Source organism: Alligator sinensis, unplaced genomic scaffold, assembly GCF_000455745.1.
Source record: "Alligator sinensis unplaced genomic scaffold, ASM45574v1 scaffold697_1, whole genome shotgun sequence".
Classification (NCBI taxonomy): domain Eukaryota; kingdom Metazoa; phylum Chordata; order Crocodylia; family Alligatoridae; genus Alligator; species Alligator sinensis.
Genome location: NW_005842426.1, coordinates 143,509 through 149,406, shown reverse-complemented (window position 1 = coordinate 149,406; position 5,898 = coordinate 143,509).

Below are 5,898 nucleotides of genomic sequence, written 5' to 3'. Positions count from 1 at the left end.
AGACTAAGCCACCAGAGACTGTCAGAGCCAGAAAGGGCCGGCAGAGACCAGGCAGCCTCTGTGATGGGAACGGGAGCTGAGGACAGATGCTTAGGGAGTCTCTAGACACCGGTGCGTGCCAGGAGCAGCGAGCTGGCATGACACCCGGATGTCACCAGGCGTGGGGCCACCCCTGCCAAGCACGGAGCTGAGTTAAGAGGATGCTGCTCGGGGAACAGACTTGCCACAATCCTCGTGCCACGAGCAATGCCCACGATTCCAGATGTGGCCGCTGGAGGGCAGGTGACAACCAGGATGCGGAGCTGCCTTCCCCTGCTGCCTCCCCTTCCTCTTCTGTCCTGCAAGGCCCCCGAGGATCCCCGTCACATCAGAAAGCACGCTGGCCTGACTTTTCCTCCAGACACATATTGAGAGCGGGACTCCACTCTGCCCTGGTGCAGAGTGCAGGTGCAGGTTTCCACTACGCTCCAAGGCTCTTGCAGCCTGCCTTATATCCAGGCAGCCTCTTCGCATCCTCTGAGCACTCAAGCCAGTGGCCCTCATTATCCCCATGCCAGCACCCCATAGGGCTTTTAGGCCGATAGGGAGGTGAAAGCACGGAGCCAAGTCCAAAGGCAGCTTATGCAAAAAGGAGCTGGCACACAAGCGCTCCCACAAAGCAGAGGCTCCCCAAGCCGTCTCTCGCTCCCCACAGCAAAGAGCTCTCCTCTTCTTCCTCCCGATCCCCCCCCACAGCAGCTTCTGGATGCTGGGGGAGAAGGACTCTGCCTTCACTGGGGTCCATGGACAGTCTGGCACACGCCGAGGCACAGATTAGGTTTAACCTGGCAATGGGACCATGCAATGCTGGGACTGATCTGCCGTCCCCTAGGTTTGGTGGAAGACTCGTGGGTGCCAGGCACAGCAGAAGGAGAAAAGCCCCCCGCCCCGAGCTTTACCAAAATATGCAAAGCAAGTTCCTTCAGGGCTTCACTTTCTATGCTCCCTTCCTCTGCCTCCACCTTATCTGCTCCACGCACCATGCCCCTCGCCTCACAGCCTTCCAGGACCTCTCTCCATCCCCATCTCCCTGCCGTCACAGACGGTGAGCAGCAACAGCAGCCGGGGTTCACCCACGCGCGGAGGGTTTGAAGCCCAACAGGTGCCTGGAAGAAAGAGCAAGCACAGGTAAGCAGAGGAGCCGGCCATGCAGCAGGTTCACAACCCTCCTCCCTGCGCAGGTAGGAGCAAAGCAGGCTGGAGAAAGCAAGGTATTTAGCAAAACTAGCTGGAGTCAGCTGATCTATTTCCAGCTCCCCAAAATGACAGCCCCTGACAGCACAGAGCTAATCTGCCATCTCTCAAGAGAAATTTCAAAGGCAGGAGACATTTCTCAGTGCAAAAAATAAAAGGTGGGGGAGGGAACAAAATTATATCTTGCTAGCAATTCTGGCAGGTTGGAGACGTGTATACGCAGCAGGATAGGAGCCATTTTACAATCCACATGCAATTACAGCAGCACAACTTTATTTGATGCCGCTGCTTTCATATCAGCCACATCCCACATGCTGCGAACAGTTAAATGAATCAATGGCAGGGAAGACAAAAGCGAAGGAGGTGTTAAGCCAAAGACAGAGCCACTTAAAAGGGGCAGGTCTGGTGGCAGTCAGCAGCCTGTGTTTAGGAGACCCGAGTTTAACTTCTAGCTCTGCACTGCCTCGGTATAACACCACCTGTTCTGGGACTTGCACCTGTAGCCTCATCGGTGAGCGTTTGCAAATTCATTTGCCGTTTCTGGCTGGAAATCCAGGGCGGGAAAACATCCGTCACTTAATTGCATGAAAAAGTGGCTCAGTAAGTTTCCACCCTCTTAGTTGGGACTGGAGGGTGAAGTATGCAGACCAAGCAGCCAATATTAACCAGCTAAAATCCACGTGTATTCTCGAGAATAGCAGCCACGTCTTTCAGAGGGGCTGAGCACTCACTTTTCCTAAGGATTTTAGAGGAGTAGCAAGAAGCCTCGGGTGCCAAGAGGGTCACGGGCTCCAACCCTTCCAGGTGCACCCATAGTGGCCGTTTCTCTTTAACGGGGGGGTCCCTGGGAGAGACTTGGCCCAAGCAGCTTTTTGCTCCTCTTCCAGCAATGGGCCCTTAGGTCTTCCACGTGGCACGACCGACCAGGGGCAGAGCTCGCCGCGGCCGGAGCCAGGTCCTGCCGCCTACCGCACCGAGGCAAATATGGGGACCCTGCTGACCACGCAAGCCAGCTCCCAATTTGCACTGGGTAAAGGAGAGCAGGATTTTGCTCCCAAGGGATTGATCCTACCTCGACAGGCCTGTATAACTCCCCCAAAGCCAGAGGGGAAAAAAATGTGCACCGTGCCAGGGGGAAACGAGACCCCGGTGCTGCAGAACGAGCTTCAGAAATGGCCTCCAAGTGCTTCTTAGGGTACACGTTTCATCAAAACCCTGGAAGGGCTATTCAACCTTGTGCTATTAAAACAGCCCCAAGCCCCTGTTTTAATAAACCCACAGAGCAGGGAGGAAGATGGACATACATCCCTTTTCCCAAAGGCCCCAGCCCCAGCCTGAATCCAAGGAGGGAACGCCGGGGCAGACCTCTGGGACCTGCCCCTTTCCAGCTCCACCAGATCTCATGCAAACCCTTCAAAAGAGGGGAAAAAAGGTTGCTGGGAGAAGCGCGGAGACTGTTGTGGCCGTCGGCACCCCCGAATGAAACTCGGGCCCCGCCAACCCCCGCTGGGGACGGGACAGACTTGCCATTCCTAACGAAGAACAGTTGCATGGAGGGTTTTCAGCCCGGCTCGGCTAATTGCAGATTTAAGCCCCTTCCACTTGCGGCCTTGAGCTTCCACAACAAAAACCTCCCTCTTGACTCAATGGGCAACCTCTCTGCCAGGAGTAGCATTAACAAGCTTTTATCTTGCTGCCTCCCCCCTCCTCCACCCACAAGGGACAGCCAGCTCCCCACAGGCGTTATTAGGAGTGGGCTCGGGGCCAGGGATGCTGGAAACCCAGAGCCAGGCCTGGCTGCCCAAGCACACATGGAATAAAGCAGAACAAGCTGGAGCTGGGCCTGCAGCCCTCTGCCAAGGTTGTCTGCCAGGGGGAAATCCCAAAACAGCATGGCCTCAAGCCAAAGGAGTTGGAGGTGGGGGAAGAATTAAAGGGCATTACAAAAGACCCCTCTATCTCCTCTCCTGCCCGGCATCTCCAGTCCCGGCCTCCCCGCCGGGACCTCCACCGGCATCTGGGGTTACAGCCCCGCCGCCTGACGTCGCCAATGAAGGGCTAGTTGTGCACAAGCCAACCCCGCCGCGGCCCTGGAGAGCGAGTGCTTTCAGCCACGCTCGGCCCGGGTTGCATTCGAACCCGTGTCCTAGCAGTCTGGGTTTTATATGAAGTCCGGTAAATGAAATGTGCACCCTTCCAGGGCACGCGTGCTGGCGTTTCACAGGGGCCGACCAGCATGGAAACCCAGATGCTTTCCAGCTTGAAGCGAGCCGGGGGGATGACACTTGCACCCCGGTACCTTGTGGGGTGGGAGAAGCCCCAGTGACCGCACGGTGCTGGCAAGGCTTCTGGAAGTCGATGCGTGTGCGCTGCTGACGTGCCCTGGGCAAGGGTGGCGGGAGATGCCGCTCTGCCCGCACGGAGGGCTTGGATGCTCTCTCCACAAGCCCTTGCCAGAGAGAGGAGAAAGCACCACCTCTGTCCCGACCGGTGAGCACTGCCAGGGCTGCAGAAGTCGGGTAATTCAGGGGCCGCAGCTTCTCCGGGCTTTGCACCAGAAGGTACCAGAGCCTGGCCCATTGCCGTCACTCACCAGCATCCCTCTCCTTCTCCCCAGAGCTGGCATCGCCCCGATAGCCAGAGGCAGACATCTGGCCCTGGCAGGGACGGAGCGCGCCACTGCAGCCTTTGCCAAGCTGTCGCAGCCGCTCTGCTGCAAGCGGCTGTGTCCGCATGCATAAAGTCCCAGGGAAGTGGGGCTGGAAGGGACCCCCAGAGGTCATCTAGTCCAAGCCCCTGCCTGAGGCAGGATCAGCCCCGTCCATGCCGTCCTATGCAATCCATAATCTAAACTCTTGGTAAAACTACCGTCAGCCTTGATGCAACACAAGACAAGACGTCACACCCCAGCCTGCCACAGGTGAAACACGGGGACCACGGCAGCCAACATCCTGCTTCTGTAAGAGGTTGTTCAATGCATGCACGGAGCAGCTGAAGTCTCTTCATATATGCTCAAGAGATCCCAGGGAGAGGATCACACCTCACCACTACAGAGGATGGCAAACCCCCCAGTCCGTACCAATCTGACCCCCAATATGGCATCGGTGTGACCCTGAGCAGAGGAGCAAGACCCTCTAACCAGGACCCTCCAGCTTTAAGTCCCTGCAGGAGCATTGCTACATCCCCCGGGTTTGCTGCAGCCAGCACCCAATGCCTCCGAGGGAGACCTAAAAACCTCCTGACATCCACTGGCAGAGCAAACTCTTCAGGGAAGGGGAGGTCTTGGGCACCACTCAGGAAGGAGCAGCGTCACGTAGGAGGAACAAAGAAGGTGCGATGAGGTTTCGTGCTTCTCTGCCCCTGGATGCCCATAGCATCCTGCTTCGGGGGACACGTCGCAGACCGAAAGGAACCCAAGCAGGGGCTGGGAGTCGGTGTTGCTTGGTGCAAGACAGGCCGGAGATGAGCGGTGCTTGTGGGGTGATCGTTGCGGCAAAGCTGCCAAGCTCTCCACTCAGCAAGTGAAGCAACAGCCGGGGTCTAGCGAAGCTCCGATGCACCAACTTTCCAGCCAGCATCCTCAGCTGCTCCATGCATTGGGAAGTGGTGCACTGCTACATCATTTACTTTGCCGCCTGTGTGGCATTGGGCTTGCTCTCTGCCGTGCAAATGGAAATGAGAAACAGTTGCTGACTGAACTACATTAAAGGAAAAAAAAGAAAGCCACACAATATTAGAAGGAATTTTCCTCTGGCAGGAAAGCCCACTTCAGGCTGCATCCGTCAGTCACTTAAAAACTGAACGTCTCCATTGCACGATGCAAACCGAACGACTCTTGCGGCAATGCCGTACCACGGTGCAGGGGAGTGCCGGTTCCTGGAAAAATCTGGATTTAGTTAGAAGTGAGCAAGCTTTGCTAAAAGGGCAACGGAAGAAATCCCCGGAGGGAGTTTCTTGTGGGGTTTCTTTACTGGAAACCGTTTCTTTATCAGGAAGCCCGACTCCGTTAGTGCTGGTAACCACCGTGGCCAAATCAGGAAGCGAACCCACTGACAGGCGCAGTGGCGAAAGAGGCCAGCCTCCACTTAGTTCTCCCAAAGAGCCAAGCTTGCGTGCACAAAGAAAGCCCGATCTCAGGAGGTATCCGTAACGCAAGGCTAGCGAAGGAAAGCAGATGCGGGATACGTGCAATTCAACCCCTGACGTGTGAAGCCCTTTTAAAAAGTTCTCATCCTAGGACAAAACGTGCAACGATGCTGTGAATGCATCACCAATCACCTCCAGATCTATGAATCACGATAACCTTTTCATAGCTTCCAGGAGACACTAGAAAGATTAAAAAAAGAGGAGAGAGGCCGACAGAATAGCTTCAAAGTAAGACATCAGTCACTTCAACCCCAAAGTCACACTAACAGACCCATAATGCTCAATTCTTTTCTGCGAGGGTTCATTACAAATTCTTTTTAAAGTCTCTTTCACATCCTCCTCCCCTTTTCTTATCCTTGTTTTCAAAAAGACCCTAGGAGCCCAGTGGATTAGAGGGGAGCCGATGGTTGCGAGGCATGAGATATTCAGCCACCCCAAGGCTATTACAGCACAAGGCTCCCACGCAGAGATAAGCAACGGTTTAGAAAAATACTCAAGCGGTTCCAAACATCAAGATGA